Here is a 26,044-nt window from a genome sequence, read left to right on the forward strand (position 1 = left end):
TAGGGAAATTCTAACTCGGTACTTTTTTATAGAGCGTAAAATTAGAGGCATAAATAATTGGTGATGCAAAGGACGCGTTCTATTAAAACTCGTGGACATTGTAAAAGATAAATAAAATTGGATCGCTTGATTGTAAAGTTGCGTAAGTGTGATCGAGTGCCGTTCAGGCAGAGCCAATGGATATTTCAAGGGCGTGTTATAAATTGAACACGTCAATTCCAGACGGTCGCAAAGTCCTTGTTAAAGCTCTTTAATCGAGAGGTGAGTGAGTTTATGTTCAAGCCACCCCGTCCCATTCCCCCCCCCCCCCCCCCCCCCCCCCCGCCCACCCTTGCTTCTTTGGAAATATATCGAGTCGTAAGTTCCGAAAAGGAGAACGACGAGTGGAAAGAAAAGCAAAAGACGAGGCGAGACAGAAATAAACGAAGGTAAAAAAAAGCTGTCCGCACAGTATCCGATAAATTGAAGACGTCTTTCATCGGCAAAGGTACGCGACCGCCTAAAGTGCATACCTATAAGTACGTACTTCTTGGATACTCGACGTGTAAATGGGCCACTGTTCCACATTCTCTTTGTCGAGCAAGGAGAGAGGGAGTGAGAGGGGGGGGGGGGGGGGGGGGGGGGAGTGATAAATTGACAACAAAAAAAAAAGAAATTAATAAATAAATAAACACGCCGAACGAATAGTAAAACATTTCAATGAAAGAAATACATTTGTTCACGATTTGTTAACCCAAACTGGAGTTACAAAGGCGGAGGAAGTCTTTTCTCGAAACAAATTTATTCCACCTAAGAGATTTCTTTCAAAACTTGTACGTATATTATACAACAAGTGCAGGGAAATTTCTTGTGCCGTTTAGCGATAAGCCGTGTTACGAGTACGGACTGCGGGAGTTGTATATTCGCAGAATAGTACAGGATTGTTAACGACGTGTCAGGGAATTACGTAAAACGATGAAGGATTATTAAATCTCCTCCTTTCTTTGTTCCTCGGCGTTTCGAGTTTGAGAGTGAGAAAAACGTGAAGCCAAAATCCCGCCTGCAGAGAGAGAGAGAGAGAGAGAGAGAGAGAGAGAAATCAACCGACACGACGAATGCGTGGTCGGATTTATAATACGCGTAGTCGCGTATAGGAGGGTTGAAATTCTGTATGTATATGTATACAAAGGTGTGTTTCTCGGTCCTTTGATGGGGTGGAAAAGTGGCAAAGTGGATTGTTCGGTTTTGAGGGGAAACAATTTCGAGGGGTTGGAGTGAATTTTCATCCCCGTCTGTGCCAGGCCCGCGTTATCCACACACCGGATTTCGCGTTTTTGTTCCCTCCACCGCACCGGCAGACCAAAGAATCAGACGACCGATTTTGTATTCAGCACATTCTCATCTCACTCTTCTCCCGGCGCTGATGTATCGCGGATTAATCCGCAGCGAAAAGATTCGCTGATCGAACGTCCGTCGAACAATATTTTTCTTTTTTTCTTTCACCCCCCTCCCTTATTTATCGCGTTCATTATACCCGCGGGCGGTTATCGAATGATCCCCAACAATTTCGGAGCGGAATTTCGATCCTTACATTCCTCCTATTTTTCTTCCCTTACCCTTTTACCAAGAAGCATGTGTGTGGGTATATATTGTAGGGGTGAGGCGGCCGAAACGTGCCCCGTGTACCTGTAATCAAATGGGATTTAAAAAAATGTCGATAATAACGATTGAAATATATTTTTAAGGCAGACAAAAAAATTCCACTGTCGAAATTGATACAACGTTATTTCTGTCTTAAGAGGTCTATTTTTCCCGCGTCTATCCTGTATATTCATATACATGGCATTCCGTGTCAACTCGACCAATGATTTTCCCTTACCATTATCGATTCGCTTTCAAGAAAAGCACTTACGAATTTTTTCACATTTGAAAAATGATCGGTCGAGTTGACGCGGGATTGTCTTTCGGAATATGTCTGCATGTCCGCATCCCGTACCTCCGTACAGTAATCCCGCAATACTCTGACCCTCGGCCCTTTTCGATCTTTGTCTACCCAAGCGGGTCTCTCTGTATGCCTCTTGTCGTCCCAAAATTCTCTTGCCCAATTGCCGAGTAACACGTCAGCGAAACCCGTCGAGCGGAATCATCCCCTTCGAGCTCTCCCGCCACCCTCTCTCTATATCTCTCGTTGTCGCGCGTCAACGAACAATAGTGCCCTTTTATTACCCGAGGATTTATTTCTTCTTCACCTCACAGACGTGATGTATATACGTACACCAGCCGCGTCTTTTTCTGTGCTGGGCGAACTTTAGTCCAGATTTATGATTTTCAACCGAAATCAAGGGTTCGGTTAGCGTTCGACCCTTTTCCCCACATTGTCGCACAACTTTGAAAGAATCTTTGACAGAATTATTGCAAAATTAAGGTCATCATTTCTACGAATATTTACAAAAATTAAAAGATTTCGTATCGTTTCGTACAAAATTGCAAATACGCATAGTTTTTTTTTATCGATGATTCTTACGCCAAGAAAAAATAATTGCAGCGACTTGCGGATGTTTTACCGTAATAATAATCCAAATTTACATAAAAATCTACAAGTTTTTATGACAAACTACGCATATCGACGATTCGTATATAAAAATTGAAAAAACTCGTAAAAAATGGCAAAAAATCATTTTCAACAAGGTCCCAGTCTGCATTCTATTCGCAAACATAATATCCAGAGAAAGAGAAAGCGGGGCAAAGATCTTTCGAAACTTTACACAGGATTTCCTCTCGGGTTTATCGAGCAGGTCATTATCGCCAGACACCCTTGTAGTACGTATCTACTCTGTGAAGTTAGACGGGAAGAGTCGGGGCGGAAGCGAGTGCGCAGGGTAGGTAGGTACCCACCTACGTTATACAACCTAAAAGCCGAAGATGTTCGCCAGCAAATTGGGTGCAATTACTCCGATTACAGGCGGCTCGGATGAGAGTTTATACGTATACAGAAGGTCGCGATCCCGGAGCTCGACCGAATAATTTCATTTTATGACGAGAATATATGGATTGGTAAGCAACAGGTGATCTCGCAGAACGAAGAGAACTCGACTGTAACTGCGTGACGGTAGTCGAGTTACAGTTACAACTATCCGCGGCACTCTTGTGCCGCAATCCTCGAAATGACCGCGCGTCTTGAATCCGCACCCGCCTCACATTTCTCGTCTTACGAACGAGCAAGGCGTGCCAAAAATCCTTCTCGTTTCTCTCTCAGGGTGTAAAATTGTCGACGTGAAAATCCCGCGGTAGCGAGGAAAGCTTCTTTCGAAAATTTTCAATGATTTCAATGATTTACTAATCCGTTTAATTTTGAGGAAAAGATCGAATGAAATTTCTCCAGGGAATTTAACAAGTTTCTTCCTAAAGCTTGAACATTTTTTATTCGATTTTTAAGGACGTGTACAAAAGTCGTTCATTTTTTTTTACTTTTCTTTTTTTTTTTTTTTCTCCAACGTGCCACTCGAAAAATTTCTGACAAATACCGAAGTAAAAAAATTATCGTCAAGCCTGGAAGAGGTAGGAAAATATATGTAAAGACCGCGATACGAAAAAAATAAACTAATATACGTACAATATTGTAATAAAAAATATTACAAAAATCGGTAGCGACCTCTAAATATTTTCCTACCTCCTCCAGGTCTTACGACAATTTTTACTTCGGTGTTGGTAACAAATTTTTCGAGTGCCACCTTGAAAAAGTGAAGAAAGTTAATAAATGAACCACCCCAATATGTATACCTAAATATTTGCACAAGACGGTTATAGGGGGGTTTTTATATTACACGTATAAAACACACATCGCAGAGGGCGATCCGGGAAGCTCGGTAAAATAGATATAAAAGGGGGAGACCCGCTGACCTTCGGATTCCTTCGCGATGTCGAACATCCCGCTCTCTTATTATACACACGTATACGTATACCTATAAGGTTATGTCTGGCATACCCGTAGCTTCTTCTTCTTCTTCTTTTTCTTCTTTTCCCGATATTATGCTATTAGGCTTTTCATTTAAAGCGCGGTCCGTCCCGGGTATACGTACAACGGAATGCGAGCGTGTCTCCATCGGAATGGCTCCACCCTCCACCCTCCACCCTCTACGACGCGGACGTCACGGGGTGCCGAGAAACCCTTAAAACACTTTCGGTGTAGACCTTGACACGCTCCTTTCCAGGGGGGATGCGAGTCGAGTGGGAAATTTCTGCACCGCCCCCGAAGCTCGACGTTTCTTACGTTTCTTCGGAAATAAGAGACAAGCTCCGCGGATCGCGTATGCAGCAATATCGCAAGCTCTCGTCGCGGAGAGGGGAAATAGAGTGGAACTTACTCAAAACTGCAGGTAAAGAGGGAAACGTCACGGTTTTTGGTAAAAGATACCCGTGTCAGCGATATTTCTTATCATAAATGTTTGCGGCAGATTTTACTCTGCACACAGTGGCTTTCGCCGTTTCTACGGTAAATTCTGCACTCGACGAATTATACTTTATCAAAAAACCTGAGGTGTGTCGCTTTTCTTACAGTTTTGAGTAAAATCTGTTCGCTCATCATCTCCGTGACGTTTCTAATTTGTACGTCACAATATCGTCTACACAAGTCGTGCGGTGTAGTCAGAAAAAGGGGGTGTGTTGAGTCTTCTACTCGTATTCACATCCCGAACAGGTACGTACATAAAAATAGTACAACGTTATTACTTCAACGTTTGAAAAGGTTGAAATTCGCGAATTTCGTCAATTACAAACGCTCCTCGTTCCTCTGCGATAACTTTCCGCAAAAGTAAATAAATAAACCACCCCTACGGCGTATTAATTATACCGAACGTTCGGAATCCGCTGTACAAGTTTGGCCTTTAACTGCCCGAGCTTTTTCCAACCGCTCGACTAATACCCGCGAAATAGGGGATTGAATCGGAGTGCAGTTCGCGGTGGAGGCGAGTCGAAAGTGGGGCAGGTATTTGCGGATCGGAAGTGCAATCCTTTTAATTCCGATTCACTTTGCTATCTCGATTTTCAACGCTCTCCGCGCCTTTCTCTCCGTTCGTGCATCGTTCGAAACGGCAAGAGGGAATAAGATAGCTGTACGTTAGACCGAATGAGCGTTAAACCTCGCCGGCAGCGCCACAAAATTTTATCGCTCCTCGTGCACGCACCTTATCGCAAAATGGCTGAATGCACGGGCCTTTTTCCGGGCGTCGACCCCCCGCTGTTGCACGTCGGGTCGAAAAGCCCCTGAACCCGGTCACGTGACAAGGATTTTTGCTGCTTCGAAACGGCGATTGACGACCGCCGATGTCGATCGGGACGCACCGATTGGTAAGAACGACCAAAAGTTACCGATTATTTTTCCTGATGGTCGGTTTTTGTTTTTCATGACTCCCACGACCGACGCGATACTATATCAATTTATTTACCAAGTACCAATTTCATGAACGTTTTCACCTAAAATTTGAAAATACTTTGAAAGAAACTGTAAATTATCGAAAAACTTTTTTGCCATTGAGATTATGTACTGAAATTTACGAACTTTCGGCTTCAAATGCACCGTTTAAAAAAAAAAAAAAATATGAAATAATCGATTAATCCTTTCATTTTTACCGATTCACTGGAGTTGTATTCGATTATTTTTAGCTTATTGTTGGTGGCTACTAATACGGTAGCTTTAACCCAATTAATGGGACAGCCTGCAAACTTTTCCCTGAGACGCTTTTCAAGATCGAAGATTCTGCTGTTTTTGTTTTTTTAATCGAATTCTGCTATTCGAATGACACGAACAGTGACAAAAATCATCGACATGCGTTGATCCGTATTATCGAGATATCATAGAACGAAAAATCAACATTCACGTATGCCTCAATATTCGATCACTTTCCAAGCAATTACGTACAGAATTTGTCTTCCCCGATTGTTTTCTGTTTCTCTATTTAATTCCCCCTTATTTTCGCTGAAATCAGAGCTGAATTCCGAGGTGTATAAATAAATTGTTCGAGAATTTGAAATTTTCCCAACATCTCTGTTTCTTTAAAATTCTGCAAAAGGCGCGTTTGAAAAGCTTCGCTGCGAGCGTCTGTTCCCGACACTCGGCACTTCCTCGCGTGTATTTTATTGTCATGCAAAGCTCTCTGCAGATCGGGTAAATGCACTGGCGCCTGCACACAGTTCGAGGTGAAGTAAGGAGATACGCGACTGCAGGATTACGCAAATTTTATAGAGTCACGTAGGTATACGTAACACATACGTTGTACGTACGTACGTAAGTCGGATGCTGAATTATTCAATATCCGCCCAATATTTTCCCCGTAAATGAAGAAAATTTATACACATTCATACGCACTCGTAGCGCTCTGCGCGGTTTACGTGAGAATAATAGACGGAAAAATTGCGGTTCCCCTTCTAACGTACAGTTTCGATTCGTTTTCATTCTAGGTACCTATGATCCTTTTTCTCCATTTTACACACGCGCCCGTATTTGCTTTGCACATCGGTGTAATATGGATGTATATTAGGGTGGTTAAGGGGGACAAAAAAAAAGATGACTGTAATTTGTGCACGTACGAAGATGACTAGGCTTGTTACAAAGGTTTGGAAAATTCTAAGAATCAGCTTCAAGGATCCGTAATGCATGAATATAAAAAATATTGAACAGCTTACGAGTATATATTTTAAATTTGATCGAAATGTGAAATTTTCCAATGCTAAACGGATTGGAAATAAATATTTAAAGAGCGACCTGTTATACTTGAGGTAGAGAGCTCGCTTTTCGGTAGAATCTTTTTTCCATCAGTCGCTAATGTATTCGAGGAGATAAGAACGAAAAGAGAAAAGTTTATTTTTTGTTCAACCACTCTAATACGTGTACTTTGAAAAACTGTTCAGATGCTGATTTACTTGGAAGTAAAATCTTAGCCAAAACGGTGAAACGAAAACGTATAAATTACCTGTAAACTTAATCTCGTTACGAAAATCAGGCAAATGTCGTATAATCCATTTTCATCCTTCGACTTCGCCACGTACGTTCGCGCATAGCTCTACATCCTGCGAATATTCGTCGACATAACAGAGGACATTGGTATAATTACTTTGCGGTTCGCAGTCTGTATATATTGACCCGCAGAAATGGTCCTCGACTTCGGGGCTTTCCGATTGCTCGATTAAGGCCGGATGTATTCGCGGTGGCAATTATATTACGGCTCGCGTTTCATCGAGGCCGATGCGGGCCAACGTGCTTGCAAAGCTCTCAGCTTCCGGGCTTTTTACCCGCTTAAAAAAGTTTACACGGATTTTTCGAGGTTAGACTAAAGCGCGAAACTTGCGACTATTTGCGGATACTTCCGAAGGCCCGAAGGAATTGAAAAAGCTCGGTGCACGAAGGAAGGCGATAATTCGCAGAGTTCTGCAGAGACTCGCACGTGTCGGTGATGGCTGCTTTGTTTCGCTGCTTCGGAACCCGTGCCTGGAATTCAGGTGGCGGTATTAGCAGCTGCGAAATTATTCGCACAAGGTATCCGGTTTCCCGTCAGGCGCGTGACAAAATCAACGGCTTTCGCAAATTGCCGAAAATTTGCGAAAAGGATCTTTTTACCGCGAGTAAGTGTAAACAGCTTATTTCGAATGTCTCGGACCTTCTTCGTCTCACTCTTTTTCTCTCTAACTTTGTTTTATTTTATCACACCGACGTGTTATTTTCATTCCATTGCGTGCATGTTTCACAAGTTAAACCTTTCGTGCTGCCTTGGGGGACTTTTCCCAAAGCGAATAATTTCTAATTCTAATTCCAATTGTCTCGAAATTTTTCGGAGTAAAAACCGAGCCACTTGTACAGGAGGTCCGATATTTTACTGTAAAGTATAAAGAAAAGGAGAATTTTGAAATAACGTAGTGCAGAAAATTATAAAGCTCCATAAATTTTCTCGGTTAAAATCAATTTACTTCTGTCCAGAAAATTCGGCAACAAGTCTTGGAAGATTAGAAAGGTTCCGAAATCTTCTCGCAGGGTGAAATCTCACACCTGCCACAGCGGCTCGGTTTTCACTCCGAAAAGGTCCTCCTACTTCTCCGAGTCCCTCTGGACGCACTTCCAGACTTCCTTCGGCACGCGCGCTGATGAAAATGTCGGCGCAGAGAGGCTCGCAATAATGGGCTGCACGAAGAGCAAAGAGGGTGAAAGTAGACTCCGATTCCCTCCGTTATATATTCGCTACATGCACAAACCTACGCGCACTTCTCCGGCGTCGACGAATCCTCGATTGAATTTCACAGATTGCTTTTTGATTGGACGCGATCCCCGCTGTGTTTGTACATGTGTATATATGTGTGTACGTATACGTATAATACCTTATAACCAACCCCGACAAGGATTATAGATTTGCTGAAAGCTGGAGGTAGAATTTACGGTTTAAAATCATACCTATTTTTAAGGAAAATGAAAACACTTGGAGCAATTTCAGTCTCAGGGCTTTATTATTTATACTTTGAGGAATGTTTTTGAATTTTTTCATTGATATTAATAAAAAAAAATGGCGGCATGGCGCGTATAAGTAGCGAACGACTCCGAACTCGAGGGCTTTTTACGGTGGCGCATCTCCTGACATCATTGTCCAACTTGTGACAGTTGGAAATAATTTTTTGCATTAAAATCACCTTTACGGGTTCGGCCTGGAAGCCCAAACGTTAAAAAAAAATTTCATACATATCCGAGTATTAACTAAAATTCCATTCTTCGATCAGAAAATTGTCGAAAAAGTTTTTAGAAAAAAATTTTCGGATTTAAATTCAAAGACCTAGGCACAACTCGGTATCGATAGACAAGTTTCAAAGATTGTGTCAAAATTTCAAATCGATCGGACAAAAATTGACCGGGGAATCCACGCCATCGAATTGAAAATGCGGTCGTTCGCTACTTATATGTGCCATGCAGCCATTTTGTTATTAATTTCAATGAAAAAATGTGAAAATGTTCTTGAAATTATAAATAATAAAGTCCTCAAATTTAAATAGCTCCGAGTGTTTTAATTTTCTTTAAAAAAGAAAACCTACAAACAGGTATAATTTTAGACCATCGAGCTGTACCCCCACCCCCCGTTGAACGTGCAGATCCGACGATCTGCGACATTGTAGAAAAAAATTCCGGTGAAAAGTTTCCTGTACGTCACGCCGAGTTCGTCGTTCGGCAGGAATAATTGAGTAGATGGATTCGTAGATGGCATGTATGATCTATACCTTTATTATCCGATCACGTTCGGGCGGCCGTTTCTTTTCTTTTCTTTTTTTTTTTTTTATTTATTTTTTGTCCAAGTTTTCAATTTCCGTTGAGTATCAGAGGATTTATCTTGCCGAGATATGAACGTCAGGCTGCGTACCTGAGATATCAACTTTTCAAGACCAATTCCACAATCAAGAAGTTAAAACTGTTTCTGGTGGTACAAATTTCAGGGGGGAGGTTGAAGTTCTCAATTTAAAAGGATCCGAAAGTGCCTAATTCCGAATTATTTGGTGGCAAAACTTGATGTAAAGAAAGAAAATTCAGAACGACAAGGATTCTAAACGTAAAAATTTCGAAAATCCGAAACAAAGAAAGCTCAAAGTGGTGAAATTTCATCGAGCCAGAAATTTACCGAACTGAAAATCTTGGATCATTCGGAATGTCGATGTTTCAAGTTTAAAATTTTCGCACTTTCGGAACTTTGACTTGTAGTACCGTCCTTTCGGAATTTTACCCTTTCGGAACTTTGAGCGTCGGTTTTCGGACCATTCCGAACTTTGATGTTCCGCAAAAGTTTGACTTCTTTACTTCAAGTTTCGCCACGAAAAAATTCGGATTTCGACGCTGTCGGAGCTTTTCAAATTCAGAATTTCAACCCCACCCCAAATTCCCCCTTAGCCACGAGCGTCCCAGAGCCGGACGGAAAGAAGGGGAAGTAAGGTCCTCAAATTAGCCTCTCGAAAAATGTCGCAAGAACCGGGCATTCTTTCAGCGAAGCTAACGTTCGCCTGCATTTTAGTACACAGGCTGCGCGTAAAAGAAAACCGTATCCCTTACGTAGGTATCGTACCTTACACGAGTTTTATAAGCAGGGGGGGCTGACGGGGGTTGAATATAAACACGCACCGCGTAATATGCGGGGGTTTCATCCACTCGCCGGAGGGCGAAGAGGGCGAAGGTTGAACCGCCCGGCATTTGGCATCCGTTCAATATTCCGTCAAATTCATAATAATATGTCCCTGGTTTCTGCGGGGCGTAAATAGGGGTGTATTTTTCCAAAGAGAAGAATTTTGTTATTCATTCCTCGTGATCGGCGCATCATGCGGATAATATTATTCATTCCTTTCTTTTTCCCAGGGGAAGAATTACGTATACGAACGGTTTCACGTTCTCAGATTTGTGCAACTTTTGCGAAGAAAAATTATTAGGCAGTTAATTTAAGGGTGGAAAATTGTACGTCGATAGTTATAATTGCAGCTATCGGCAAACGAATGATTTTGCGAATTACTAGCCGCCCAGAAAGAGAGAGAGAGAGAGAAAGAAAGAAAGAGAGAAAGAAAGTTCCCGCCGCACGGAAAAAAAGCTCTGGCCGAATGATTGATATGTTTGGCTCCTTTCCGATGATTATTATGAGTGTTCTTTGCGGAAGCGAGAAATCGGGCGAAATAATGGCGAGACATTCGACGATGCGGTTCAATCTTACATATACGCGAAAGTCATTCGCCGTGACAATTTCGCCATTGAAATGTGAGGAGAATCGTAGAGAGTTGAATCGAATTCACTCGAGAATCATTGGGAAACCGCTTTTGTATTCTCAAGTTTTTGTTCACGCTAATTATAATATTTATTGTGGGCGAGAACAATTCTCGTTACGAAAATATAACGACGAAGTGTTTACAAGCTGCGTATTAAAATTCGTGAATTAATCACAGGCAGCCGACTTCTCGGCGCCAGAATGTTCAGCCTCGTCGTCCAATCAACGGATCGGGAATTTAACAGGCGAATAATTCGATTGGCTGACGTTAATCACAATGACTGCATCTCTGATATTAATTCCCTTGGGATGGATCTTAGATTGTAAACATTGTAATTTTCCTCGACGTTTTTCCGCGCAGGTGAATATTGTTCGCCGACGTACGTCGAGAGGCGAAAGCGAGCGATCGTCAAGAGTATCTCATTTACCTACTCGAAATGCGATATTGTCGAAGATAGAATACGTGGGACATTCTCCGTCGAAACGTACGGGAATAATAATTAGAATCTTTCATTCAACTTAAATTTTTATGGCTGATTACGTTTAATAAAAGGAATTTTCACGATTATGAAATATTTTTTCGTTCACACGTTCTAGATACATGAATTTTTTTCTTTACAAAATTTCACAACTTCACGAAAATTTGACAAGCTGAAGTGTTTTTATTTTTCTTTCTTTTTTTTTTTTTTTGTTTTTGAAACAATTGCGGTACGATTTTTTCACTTAAAGCTTAAACAACGAAGTTGTGAAAAAAATCCTCTCATTAGGTGTATTCATCCATAAAAATTTTGATGGAATAAAAAAATCGAGTTATTATTACCATACGTTTTTTACGGAGAATGCTCCATATAAGACGCGGAGAATAATCCAGGAGCCCAACGAGTGCTGGGTTCAATTTTCTGGCACCGAGCTAAAGAAAATGATCATCGCGTAAAAGGGTCAGCTGAAACTTACGGTCGGAATTTTTCCAGGAGGATGTTTAATTCCGTGCGTAAAACGGCGGGCGCTTTGCTTCCTTCGCGATCCGAATTCCCGCGACTTTTCTTGCGCGAGGATCCGAAGGATGATTCCGAATGCGGTTTGGGAAAAACTTGTGCGGTAGAAAAATTGCGGAGAATTTATTTCGCAGGTCCCACCCGTGTAGGCGAGAGGAATAAAAATGGAATTCGATCGTCGGGTTTAATGATATTTCGGTACTTCTGCTTTTCCCGGAATTTCTTTTGATCCGCGAGGCTGCGCGAGGATTCGACCAACATCCTTCCTATCTCGTCGGAAACGTGCCTCGCTTTTCTTGCCTTTCACCGAGGCTTCGTTCCGCCTCGACTCGGTTCTCCCTTATTCTTCGGCCTTTGGCGCACAATCATTTCCCCCGAAACTGTGTTTCGCCTGCGAAGATAAATCGCTTTATTACCGGGATTTATTAGGAATACGAAGATGCAGCGCGATGAGAGTGCGATACTCGCGTACGTTGGTGATTTTAAAAACGTCACGTCGCGAGCCGAAGAAGGACTGACATTGATTGAAATTTTAGCCCCTTTATCCTTCCCTTTCGCCCCGCGGCAACGATTGCCCTTCAAAAGCTCCGCCTTCAACATTCAAACAACATCTGTTTCCGCTGGATAAATAATTAGGATTTAAATTACGAGGCAGAAGCTGCTTTACTCAACATCGGAACCGCCGATACAGAAATCCGTCGTCAACGCCGGGCTTTAACGCCGTTATAAGCCGTCGTACGTTTTTGTAACACGATCTTTCCGGAGGCTTCCTTCGAGCTTGAATAATTCATAATAAATCCCACAGCGGATACGGGATGGGGTGGGAGGGGAAAACAAGAATTTTCCGGAGGTACTAAACGGACCAGTTTCCGTTCTGCGATCCGTAAGAATTCGCAACACGCGCCTTAGTTTTCCCGAAAATTAGACGTATCGCCGATTAAGGTGATCGATCCCATCCTCGCTTACCGGAGGAAAGAAAATCGACGGTCGAAACGCATGAGTATCGTATCGCCGAAGCCGAGGAAAATAATGGATATTGCCAGAATTAAGCCGACTTCGTTTTCAAGAGAAAAACCGCGGGGGTCGAATACACCGGATAAGAACTCGGTCTTTTTATTTCCTTCTTCTTCTTCCATGGACAAGCCAAGTGACACGTGTACGAAAAGCGATACAACGGATTAAGGATGACACATCCTGCAGGAGGACCGTCCGGTAAATTGAGTCGTCCTCCTCGTCCTTCCCTTGTACCCGATTCGCCATCCCCCTAACCGCGTACTTCCAAACCTGTTCCTTCGTCCTGTCCGTCTCCGAGTCTCAGTCTTCGTTCTCGGAAGATTGCTTTTTATCCGGCAGTCGTGCCCGGTTTGTCTTATCCAAATGAAGGATGGTCCGCGCGTCCTTTTCCCTGAAATCCGAACCCGAGCGGGAACCTTACCTCGGAGCGACTGGATTGTAAAATGCTGAAAAATTGACGCTGTAACGAAAAGTTCCGAAATAGCTGAGAAGAAGGTTCCCGAAAGATGCGCGGTAAATTATACAACAATTTTACAAATCGGAATATTTTTTTTTCCACCAACTTCCGAGCCGGCGAGAAAAATTCTATGTCGGATAAAAAACGAACCAACATTCGTCGGAATCGTTCGAACGATGCGGATATTTCCTCAAATTTGAAATTCATTCTTTTCCAAATTTTCCAACATCTGTGAGCTTTGAAAGTTCGATACCGCGTATTGTTGCATCTTCACCCCCTCGCTGTAAAAATTCTTAGCTTTCAATCAGATTCGACTCGGTTCGTTTTCTTTTTTTTTTTCTTCTTCTACTTCTTTTCGTCATCGCGTCGTTATTTCTCCGCGTTCCGGATCGCACCTACAAGTTTCTCGCAGCCCCCTTATAATTTTCGATTATAAACCCGAGTCGTCGGTCCTCGTGCAGCGAGCGGTCATTTTGCTTGGGGCGAAAGGCGGCGGCACGCGATCACCGTGCATGGCTAATCATTCGGTCCGTTGTAGCGTTTCCCTGGCTGCCGGGGCGGAATCGATATAATAGTCGGGCCGCGTATTATGGGCATCCTAACCCGTCATCGCCACGGGGTGCCCACTTCGCATCGACCGACGTCTCCTCGAGGAGCTTAAACACTCCGGTGAGATTCCGCAGGTCGAGCTTGCGGCCGGGCGATCAAAGCTTCGCGACGCATTCCCGCAAAATCGCAGCATAACCCGTAGAGACTCGCCCGCAAGAGACGGTAATTGCGACAAAAGCAGCAAACGCAAATGCCGCAACTGCAACGATCGGAAACACACACGCGGAAAAAGAAAATGTCGAGCAGATCTTACAGCTCGCGTGGCGAATGTATGGACTGCATTTTTTTCGATTCAAACGGACATTTATTCTTCGATCCGACTCTAATACGCGTTAAATGGAAGTAAAAAATCACTGTTGCATGGGATTTTTAATATCATTAACCGAACTCCAGATTTCGAATTAAACGGGAGTTTCTACTCTAAACGAAACTGCAAACACGAGTTCGAAAACAAAAGGAAAAACCGCAGCGACGGAACTTTACGACTATTTTTCCCGATTTCAGTGAGCGAAAATCTATAAGGAACGGTATGAAAAAATTCTGTGCATTTTACATAGCTGTGAAATTGCACTGCCTCGAGTATATCACGAGCATAGGTATAATTGCCGACTCTTGGGTAATTTGTCGGCGCGAAAGTTTCACAGCGGCTGAAAGCACTGGCGGCTCGAAAGCTTGCGTACCTACAGACATGTATGCATGTGTAGAGGTAAGCGTATTCGAGAGGCCATCGGGAATGCATTAGGTGAGATAGCGCGATACTCGAGGCTTCGTTCTTGCCCCGAAGATGAGAGGAACTTGGTGGAAAAATTCTTATTCGACGTAGCCGGTACTCAGTTTATCAGAACCGCGATAAGTCATCCCACCTCCTCCCCCCTTCATCGGCGTCGCATTTTCATCCCGATAGCGCGCGACTTCCGGCGTCGATATCGAATCGCGGGACTCTTTAGGCCGAAGGAGTTTTCGTTGAAAGTGATCGGTGATCGCTGTAACACCCCGTATCTTGGATTATTCGCATACCTACCCCTCCCCGTTTACCCTCGGATTTCGCAAATGGCGAGCTTTTACGTGGCGGCGAATCAGCGAAATCCACGAACTGCACTAGAAATTAGTTAAAACTGTAAACACGAACGTCTTTATTTCACGATTTATACCCGGAATGAGTATGAAAATTCAGACTAAATCGCGTGCGTCTGGCAAGATAGTCCGTGACGTCATTAATCCCGAGTCCGTAATAAAAAGTCTCGACTCATAATGGAGACTTCGCCGCAGTGCGGCTAAGTTTTAGTAACTTTAGATTGGCTAATTTATAAAACCCGTCAGCTGTGAGATGTTGATTTTCAGTCTCTTCTACCGGCTTATACAGAAAATAATTCCCATCATCCCGCGAATGCCGATCCGAAATTTGATTTTTATACTCGCTGTAAAAAAATTTTCGATCAAACGTAATACAGATCGAGCAAAAATTAAATCCGACCGCAGAGTCAAAAGCGCGGCGCAATTCGCGTGTCGGTTAAACTTTTCCCAGCAGCGTTAAACTTGTACTTGTACATCGTACGTATACGGCTGTGTTTCATTTATCTATACGGTTGAAATTCCGCTTGGTCGAACTTTAGCCGGAGTTTTCACAAAATCTTTACCGATTATAACCGCCGTGTGGTTCAATGATATACACTGTAAATTAGAGACCGTGTTTCACATTTAAAAAATTATCAATTTTTCTAGGGGGTGTATTCAAAAATCGCTTGCTTTAGCCTAAAAATAAGCCTCAAGAAGACTGTGCACTGTAACACCGGTTTCCGGTGTGGGAAAACGATTTTTACAAGAAGAATACAAGAAGAAACCGTAGTGTGTTCCAAAAAAACTTTATCGAAAGCGCGTGACAGAGAAACGCTGATGTAGAAGGGTTGCAAAAAATGCCGTAAAACATATTTTGTGAAATATAATAGAGATATATCATAAAAAATGAGAGTAAAAATTTTTTGCGATTCTTCCATATCAGAATTTCACTACAAAGCGTTTTAGATCATTTTTTTGAGCCATACTGCATATTTTTCCGTCAACTATGAAAGATTGTTTTCCTTTTTCCAAGTGTAAAAAATTGAAAAATCAACCGACCAAGATCTTTCACGTAACGTAAAACGCTTATCTTTCTTTCAACCTAAAAAAACTTGTGAGGGGATATCCCATATACGGTGGATAAATCGCATATTATTTTTTCCTGAAACACCTCACATACATAATATATATATATAAACTTATAGACGATGAAGAAACGAGTCTTTGCGCTGTAATCGTTATTTGTATTTTTTTTTTTTTTTTATAAATGAAAATCGCAAATCGGAAGGTCTCAAAAAGAAAAGTCCATAAAAGTGAGAAGCCAAGTTCTTATCGAGGCACCTTATCGATGACTCGACTCGGGCTCGGCTGCGAGATCGTGCCTGAATCTACTTCGCGGGTGGTTAACTATGGGGCAAATTAGCCGCTATCAACGACGCGCCTCGAAACTGTTTCAAAGTATATGCAAGCCAAGAATCCTCTTCTCGCGCCGCTATCGTTACCGGACCCGCTCGGGAAGAGGTGGAAAAGTCATTAGACCACGAAGCTACGTACACGGGACCAAAATCTCCCGAGTTCGGACATCCGCTTTTAATAAGGACAAGAATTTCCCCTCCGGCGTTGTTTGATTTCGTTTGAATCGAAACAATTGCTGCATACGGGTATCGCGAAATTCATGGTTTATTGTACGGGAAACGTATTCGCAACGAGCTAGCTTTACACGCCTGAATTTCAATCGTTTTGCGGCCCAGCCAGCTCACTTCGCCATCCGTAATTCACGAGCTGACCTTCCGACCTTCCATTTTGAACCCTTCCTGGTAATATAATACTCAAACGCGGTTCGAATTCCCGGCGAATGTACGTGGATATGTCACACACGCATACGTACACGTATATGCATCGTATACGCAAGGGTGTACAACGTAGGTCTAGCGAGTGAAATTTTCACCTCAAGTCGAGCCTCTGCGGCACGGGCAGACCTCGAAAAGACGAACGCGTCGATCGACGATAACGTAATAATTTGCATTTATCATTCTAAATCTGTAAAAAATCACGATCGGAGATGCGAAGAGGAAGAAATTAAATTAAACTTGAAATCGAGCTTCTACAATATTTTACCTTTTTTTCATTTCGTTCTGCTTCCTACTTTCTAATTAGCGGTAAGGTCGCCAAAAACATAATCGGACACGACTCGATCGAATCGGTAAAAATAAATGGATTAATCGATTGTTTTTCATTTCTTTTAAACGATGCATTCGGACCCAAAATTTCGTACACTTCAGTTTTTCGATACTTAATAGTTTGGTTAAAAATATTTTTCAACATCCGGTGAAAATATTCATTCATCTTTCACTTGTTACACAAAACAGGTACTTAGCAAGTAGGACAATGACAATACTTGACGCTTTAATCCCACAAATTGATCAAATAGTGAAAAACTAATAATCGATTATTTCGTGCAATCGTTAGTTTCGTCGTCCGCATTGCCGTCGCTCGCTCGCGAACGGGGCGAGGCGTAAGCATCGTGGCCTGAATCCGGCACCGCGACGATGAAAAGAACGCAACAAAAGCTCCTTTCGAGAGTGGAAAACGCGCGGGGCAAGCGCTTCGCATGCAGCGCGGTGATGAAAATAGGCCGCTGGAGGGGCTGCGACCACCGGACCGTGCCCTTTCAACCCCCGCCCCTCATCTTCATCCTCGGCATTATCGCGATCGCAATCATCGCCCCCGTATTCCCGGCTTCCTCTCCCGATTTACCGAGTCAACTTCGAACTCGGTTCCGTGCGTGGTTCGAATCGACGGGAGATCATTCGGACGTTACGAATTGCGGAAAAGTCGTTCGCCGGCGAAATTCAAGGGGATAAGAACGCGGCGAACACCCGAAACGAACAATCGAACGGTCACGATATCGATTGTTCGGGAGATGCTTTAATTTCTTCGTTTAATCGTACGAACGTCGTTTCTCGGTTACGATTTTGTTGGTATTTTTATTACCGAAAAAAACAAACGAACTCGGTTTCCTACAATTTCACTTTCCAGATTTTTCACCCTCGTTGTTTTTTACTTTTTTTTTCTTTCTTTCATCTGCAATTAATTGTCCCGTTGTTTGGACGGATTGTTTGACGGATAAGTTGGAACGAGAAATGGAGGTATGTTCCGGCTTCCGTGATCTGACTTCCAAATACTCGTCCTCCGTGCCTGTGTACACCTACGTATAATATACATATAGTTAAAAACTAATTAAGAAATCAAATAACTCTCCGGAAGCGTAGGTGTTTCGTTTATTATTAAACTCGATTCATCCCCAGTCTGCACAAGTTTCGTAAGTAAATACACATATAATCGCGCATTTTCGTTATAATTGCTTTTTCCAGCTCTAATAAAAAAGAAACCAGACTGCGGACGGACACGGACAGACAATCGAGGGCGTTTAAATCGTCAATATAGGGAACGAAATAAGCTTGCAGAGAATACGCCGTCTAAGAAGGTGATGAAGAGTCATTAGAGAGATTGGCAAAAAGGCAGGACTGAGGGATATTATCGTTATTTTTGTTGTTCTTATTATTATTATCATTTTTTGTCCCTTCGTATACTCCGAAGCGAAATATTTAATTTAATTCTTCCCCCTCCTCCTCCTCCCCCTTCTCCTCCTTTTCGCCTTCTTTCCTCTCTTTCTTCTCTGTGACTCGTTTTCTCGCTTTCTCGCTTTTATCCTACACGTAAACTCGGAAAGATCCGATAAAAGACGTCGAAAGTTTTTTCAACGCGTTATTAATTCATCGCTTATATACGTATATATATATATGTGTGTGTGTGTGTGTGTGTATACGAAGGATAGGGCCGGTGGATTTAATTCAGCATCTGCCAGCGTCGAAATATTCCAAAATTGAGTCAAAGCAGAACCTCGTCTTGTTTCGATAAGGAATCTGGACAATCTAATAATTACGAAATACGATCTATGCGATAGTCGAGATAATTGGAATTAAAATTCATTCATCAAGGGGAGAAATTGGTTTAGGACTAGGTCTTTTTTTTTACTGATTTACATGAATTTTTTTTTGGCAAAAAAGTAATGTATGTATAATTTATTGAAACTTTGAGAACACATTATGTACATATGTTAAAATAAATATCGTAATTTTGTTCAAGTGTTTCCTCGAAAAATACGGCAGATAGAATACGGAGGCCACAGTTTCCGTCTGAAATCGATGGGGTTTCAAATTTACTTCAAGGACATGTCTTTCTTCCGTATGAACCTAACTTCCCCCCCAAAAAAAAATTGTTAAAATTAAATATTTTAGAGGTGTTTAAACAAAAGAGCATAATTTTTTGCCGTTTTTCTTCTTTTTTTTTCTTGTTTTTCTTCAACTCTTTGCAGTAAAAAAATACTTCAAACAACGACATTACTCCAAGTTTGGGTTCATACAAAAAAAAAGATGTGTCATTAAAGTAAATTCGAAACCCTATTGATTTCAGACGAAAATCCTGAAAATCACAAAAAAAGAAAGACGTACTCCTAAACCTATACATACATTTCTCCCCTTATCTCCCTTGCCGAGAAACTTACAATTTTCGCCTGCCATACACAGCAGTGGCTTAGAATTCAAATTTTAAATCACTCCACACAATGCTTTAGTATTATACGTATACAGATGTGCGTACTCTTACCGCAATATATGGCGCAGGAATTAGACTCTCCAGATTAATTGACCACCTGGAACAAGCGCGGAAATAATTAGCCGGCATAAAAGTAATTGTGCAATTAGTTAAATTACGACGGTTCTCTGTACGTGTGTACATACACCGTATAATGCACGCATATACAATACGTAGCAGCTGATTAACCTGCTCGCGTTTTCTTGCATTCTCGAGAGCGAGGATTATTATTGTGGGTAAGATGAGGACGATTTTTTTGTCAGAGAGAAAACGGACTTACAATCAGCGTCAAATTCGACAGGAGGTCGAGACGCGGGTCGAGCGTTTTCTCCTTTTTCTTTCTCTCTTCTCTCCGTCCTCTTCTTTTTCTTTCGGGAATAACAGACCGAATCAGGCCTTCTAAACATCGAAACTGAATCAATTCTGACCCCTCGGTAAAATTGACAGCTAGGCGTAAAGTATGAGTCGCCGTGAGCGAGGGACGGAATTCGTTAAAATATCGCCAGCCTCGGAGAGCTGTGTACGACAGGGATGAAAGGAAAACTAGCGAAAAAGGAAAGTGAAAAACGTGCATGCAATACGGATGTTGAGAGGGTGAGGGAGAGAAAAAGGAAAAATCAGTTTCCCTACACAATGCTTCTGCTACAGACCTCAAAGAGCCTTTTTGCCCGCTGTTTCACGTGTTTTTGGCAACCTATCAAAGAATACACGTACATATTATATACGGAATAACTACCGAATGAAAGACGTTGATGGAAATATACAACCTTCTACCGTCTATAGACCGCAGCATTGAATAACAACCGGAATCCTATCATTAGCTCATCTTATTCATATTCAAAAATTTCGAACAAAGGTTGAATGTTGCGAAAATGGAGTTTAATCGATTCACAGAGCGATAAAACTCTGTGATTATTCGAAAAGAAGGCATGAAAATTGATCAAAAAATCATTGAAAAACGAAAAATAGTGTAAAAAAGTGAAGGGAGTTATCGAAATCACTCTTCGTTAATTTGAAATCATTTCCGGCCAAAATTTCGTTAATTTCAGGAAAAGCGGAAAGCTTTCTTTTCTAATTTTCAACCTGTTGCAACGGGCGTTCATGGTAAGAAACGTGCAGGTAGAACGTTGGCTGCCAGAGATGATTAATATCGCCGGAGGTTGTAACTCGGGTGAATGATGCCTTGTTAATTTATGACGAGGAGATATCGCGAGGCATGCAGCCTCGCGTATCTTTATCCAATCCGCTTGTCGGCTGCGCACTTTTGCGCATTTCGAGGTACATGCATATTCTATGCCGCACCCTGCAGGCAGGAGACGTAAATTCGGCATTCGAATTCCCACATCTGCGATAAAATCAACGACGTGTGCCTAAAACCGGCTGGATTCCACCCGCGGTTCTGCGTCATTCGTTATAACGAGGCGAACAATTATTATCGGGGATTGACGTTCCGGCAAAATAAATACAGACACTCGTTCGATTCTCGTTGACGAGAAGAGTTTCATCAAACGAAACAAAATTTACAGCTTTAATAAAAAATGTTTCGCATTGTAACGCGGTTCGGCAAATATTCACGGTCTTCTACCTTTTTCGCTTGACGTAAACGAATTGGTTTTTAGTTTCAAGAGTACGCAAGGAAAAAAATATAATTAGTTTTGGAATAAGATCTTCTTTGTCTGATCTAGAAAACGAAGAAGTTCTTTACAAAGAAAAACTTTCTTTAGTTGAATAGAGCTATTATTTATTTATTTGTTTATTGTTATTTGACAAATTTTTGCTTGATATCGAACGAGGGGATCGGAGAAAAATATTTCTTTGTATGAAATAACTTATTTCTCGGTGACGGTTGCGCAAATGGATGGGAATGAAGGGCGAACGCGTCGTCGATCAGAAGCCCCAAATTCGTTCCTCAGTCGTAATTCGTCACTATCCAGCATCGATCTACCAAAACTGCCGCCAGTATCTTCGGAACTCCTGACAGACGCGCCGATCAATCACGAGCGGCAGTTAATCACGCGACAATCCGAAGAGTCGAGTATCGGATATTATATTTCCGACGACGTTTGTACCTAAAAACCAGCTGCTTTCACTCGGAGAGTAAATTTTTTTACAACGATTCCGCCCTTCGATTTATCTATAACTCAGAATTCCCTAGGAGCATATCTTGCGATTTTTATTTCATTCTTCTTATCTCGAAAAGAGCATCGATCTGTTATTTATTGACCCGTGTTTTGAACGTTTAGATCGAATTGTCATATAAAATTTAAAAATGTGGAATGTCCAAGTGTAGAAAATTGCGAATATAGAAAGTCGACAATGTGTAGAAAGGTCAAAACATAGAACGGTAAAATCGAGAATCTGTATACAATTCTATATTATCGAGAGGAATTCTATATTCTATATTATCGAAAGCTTCCGCTTTTTTTAAAAATTCGATATTGCGTCCCTTCGCTTTTTTGGTGTTTCTATATTTTTACCCCCGGAATCAGGTGGAATCATCTCTTCTACACACATATAAGCGGGTGTGAATTAACGGCACAAGAATTCGATCCCGTTTTTTTCTTCTTTTCGATTGAAAATATAAAAATTGATCCGATTCGTTCGAAATTTATTACTTGGGGGTTTTCGGGCTTGTATTTGGGCGGCTGCAAAAAACTCCCGAGTGTGTATTTTCGAGCCATTCCGATCACTTTCGCATTTTCAGTGCGGCATATCGGATCCGGCATTTCGAATGTTGAAGATTTCTCAAATCCGACGCCATTTTTAAAATCGGTGACCTCGAGGACACTTACATACCAAGTTTCAAGGAATTTGACTGCAAGGAAAAATACATTACTCACAGGCGTAATCTTATCGTCGTTCAAAATTCACGGCGGGTTGTCCGAGGTGACGGGAAGCGGCTCGAGGTTTGAATCAAGAATTTGTCGGGCGTTCGTTCCGGAAAAAAAGCGTCAAGACGAAAGAAGCGCCAAGCTTCCTCCCGTCAGTCCCTCGTGAAAAATTTCATCCAACGTGTATTCCGCGGAGAGTAGATAAGCGACATTTTCTCCAGAGAAAGACACATTGTGTACATAGACTGCATTTGTCGAGCTGTCGCTGTGCAGCTGAGATCCTTCAGGACCAATAAGAATCCCGGAGTGGGTGTCGCATCCCCGAGAAACTTATCGACCGAAGTACGCGTCCGTAAAACTCGGGGTGTCTATTGGCGAAGCGAGGATCAAAATCGCGTGCCATCTTTTCCCCGAGCTAAATTCTTCGTCAATGGCGGTGTAAAGTTGAGAGAGAGGAAGAGAGAGAGAGATGAATAAGATGGTTCTTTTTTTTTTCTCAACCCCGACGGACATTTTTCGTTTCCAAAAAAAATACGTACTCGGAATTTTGAAAGGTTTTTCGCATTTTTATGTCGGGAGGGAAATTCGGTTTCACTCTTTCACCCTTTTCGCGAAAACGGTAAAAAAACCCTGCGCGGTTTTTTGTTTCCAGACCTGTGTGACCCGGAAGTGCAACGTCGCAAAATATCGTTCGCAGGCGGAAGATAATTGCGTGTATTTTTGCACCCTTGGTTTCCGCCGCGAGTCGAGGAATCGAAGGACGTGCAGCTTCAGCGCCGTTGGTCGGTTCGAATGAAAAATCTCGGCTTCTCCTCGGAGCGATATTTCTTTAAATTTCATGAGGATTTACGGGCTTGGCTGCAAGCCTAGACAATGATTCACGCCCGATTCATGTTTCCAAGGAAGAGGGCGAAGCCCCTGTTACGAGGCTTTAACCGCCGGAGTCACGATACATCTCTCGGCTATTAATTCCCAATTAGTTTATCATTGATCCTGCGAGCTTTCGAACGTCAAACCGTAACGCGAGACGAATTTATCCCCTCCCCTTCACCCCCTTCCGTACCTCGCCAAACAGCCAGCCGTTCATCGCGTGCGCAAAAAGCTGTGCATTCGCCGTTGACTGTTTTAATTTTTTGAATAAAATGTCATTCTAATTTTCATTCCCATTCTCTCCGATTGTTTCATCAATTTTCTTCCCATTGAACTCGTCTCGTTCTTACTTTTATTCTTATTCTTACACATTTTTACGCCGTTGGTTTAATTAATTACTTATTTACCTATTTATCAATTTTCTCTTTTCGTACTTGCCGTTCGTTTTGTTTCTATTTATCTTTGTGTCTGCTGTTTTCTTTCTTCTTGCGTTATTTCCACAACTTTAGTTTTAATTTCAATTTTAATTTTCTGTTTAAATACACGTTTCACGACACTTATTTATTGCCCGGCAAATAAAGTCCGATTCTAGTATGTACCCGCAGTTTTCACTGTTTCAGAAACAGCCGGGATACTTCTGTAGGTACCGAACACCGAAAACACTGATCTGTGCTACAATCTTCTATCCTTGGGAGGAAATCGATGTCCGTTCAGCAAAACGAAAAGGAAAATGAAGGACCTTACCAGCGTCGTCCATTAATTCCTGCCCCCGTACAAAGATGAACAACTTTTTGACAAGGTAAGACGGACACTCTTTCTTGCATGGAAAAAGAACGATATATCCTGACGTTGAAGCTTGTATGACGGAGATCTTCTATCGGTTCGAGTGTTGTTACCACGAAATGTGATTATCCCCTTGAGCGTTTGAGTTTCGGGAACACCCGCGCATCGGCCAATTTCAGTTTAATTAACTAATTGCGAAGCGGGCTGAATGTCCCGGAGATTTCGAAATGTTCCCCCCTTCTCTTTTCTCTTTCAGTCTCGCACACATATGTTTACCCGCAGGAAAGAAAAGTTTCTCGAGATAAAGTTTACCATCCCTCGAAAGTTTCCGTTTGTTCTACGATATTAGGTAGTAATTGAATTTCGCCGCGTATCGGTGATCCGGGAAAAAAGATCCCGCAGAACCTTTAACAAATTTTCATTCGTAAATTGCCTTTAATTCACCGGCGGCGTTGATTTTCGCCTTTGAACTTTTAAAAATTCGTTTCTGCCCTCGATCGGCGATTACTAACGTCGCGAAAATAAATAACCAGGATATTCGGCGGCATATTCTCCTCGGCCAGCTCTTTACGTGCGCGAAGAAACGCTCCGGCCAAGGAACTCCCCCGGGAACAACCTTCGGTTGAGGACTAGCTCAGTCTTCCCGCGGGAGGGAAAATGGGAGAAGTTCAAGCGACGTGAACTCGCGGAGCTTCGGGATCCGCGTTCCATATTCCAGAGTCCACGTCCACGCGGAGTCTCCGAAGGCCCGTCCTTTCTCTTATTCCCCGATGTTTCCCGCTCTCCCCTAACTTTCAACCCGAATTGCTCATCGGTACCCAACGAGACGTGGGACATCGACTGTTTGACACTTTAAATCACGCTGGGACGCAGCTTTTTATTTATTAAGCGTATACTTTTATGTTTTTTGGATCCACACGGTCCCCGAAATATTTCCAAGTCTAAAAAAAATATATATGATTTATTTATTTATTTATTGAAAAAATAGCACGTCTAGGCGTCTAAACGAATGGTCAAAATTCTTAATTTTCCACGAAAACTGCATTTTCTACCAATCTGCTATGAAAATCCGAATGCCAATTTTTACACAAACTTAATACACAGCAACGAATTTTACAGAATTTTTTCAAAATCTTTCTTCTCGTCGTTTTTGTTTGTCTGCCATGTCGGATCCGCCATTTTGAATTTTAGAATTTCGATTTCAGATTCGCAATCGGTGACACTAACAGCCCATGTATAGAAAATTTCAAGTGAATCGCATGTAAAGAAAAATGTGTGCGTGAAAGTGTTAAAAGAGTATGCGTTAATTTTTCGATTTCCCAGAAATATGAACACATAATAAAGATTTACCCTGCGGTTTCATTCAATCACGTTCCATGCGTGGCCAGATTTTATTCGAAACAACATCGACGAGTGGCATTTTTCAAAAAGCCTCTTACGCTACAACTCCTGTCCCAGGAAACACGAAAAAAACAGGCAAGTTGCCACCTAATTCGCAATTAATTAAATTATCAATCGCTAATTATTAGCACAATCAGATTGTTCCCGACTCGTTCGATCTTAATTTCCACGACAACTCTTGTTTCTTACATTCAACACAAGAATAGTACCGCGATAAGCTTTATGAAAAGCACCATTTTTTCACGTCGTCTATAATAACACGTGTGAAACCTAATCGACCGAAGCCTTCGTGAAAACGCGTCGTTCGACTTGAATATTCAAGGAAATAAAAGACTCGTACAGTTGCATTGGCAGATTAGAATTCGAATACGGAGTAAGGAGCACCTCTAACAACAAAATAGATTGTATTTTCCAAGAGTACTTTGTGCGAATCGTCGTACAAGCATCATTCAAGCGCGTCGACGATACCGCGTTAACCAGAGAAAACAAATTTTCGCGTGCCGATAGTTTTTGGCGGATCTCGTGCAGACCCTGGCGTTTTTTGCATCTTTTTTTGCCGGCTTCGGGCCGTCTGGCCGTCCGGTTTGCGGGACGAAAAATAAGCGGGGTCAATTTTTCACGGTAGAA

At 42.1% G+C, this 26,044-nt stretch overlaps 1 protein-coding gene and 1 long non-coding RNA gene across 5 annotated transcripts in view; one reads left to right on the forward strand and one right to left on the reverse strand.

Moving 5' to 3' along the window:
* LOC124174624 (acetylcholine receptor subunit alpha-like) overlaps nucleotides 1-26,044 on the reverse strand; it is a 58,287-nt gene that overhangs the window by 18,846 nt on the left and 13,397 nt on the right. The window contains exon 2 of one of the 4 annotated variants that reach the window (XM_046554044.1): nucleotides 19,545-19,590. The exons of the other annotated variants lie outside the window; for them this stretch is intronic. The gene's annotated coding sequence lies outside the window, so the exon portion shown is untranslated. The remainder of the gene's footprint in view (nucleotides 1-19,544; nucleotides 19,591-26,044) is intronic. 4 annotated transcript variants of the gene reach the window in all.
* The window catches only part of LOC124175659, a 69,537-nt gene that overhangs the window by 16,869 nt on the left and 26,624 nt on the right, over nucleotides 1-26,044 (forward strand). The window contains exon 6 of the long non-coding RNA XR_006869214.1: nucleotides 23,854-24,032. This is a non-coding gene — a long non-coding RNA (uncharacterized LOC124175659). The remainder of the gene's footprint in view (nucleotides 1-23,853; nucleotides 24,033-26,044) is intronic.

Source organism: Neodiprion fabricii, chromosome 1 (assembly GCF_021155785.1).
Source record: "Neodiprion fabricii isolate iyNeoFabr1 chromosome 1, iyNeoFabr1.1, whole genome shotgun sequence".
Lineage (NCBI taxonomy): Eukaryota > Metazoa > Arthropoda > Insecta > Hymenoptera > Diprionidae > Neodiprion > Neodiprion fabricii.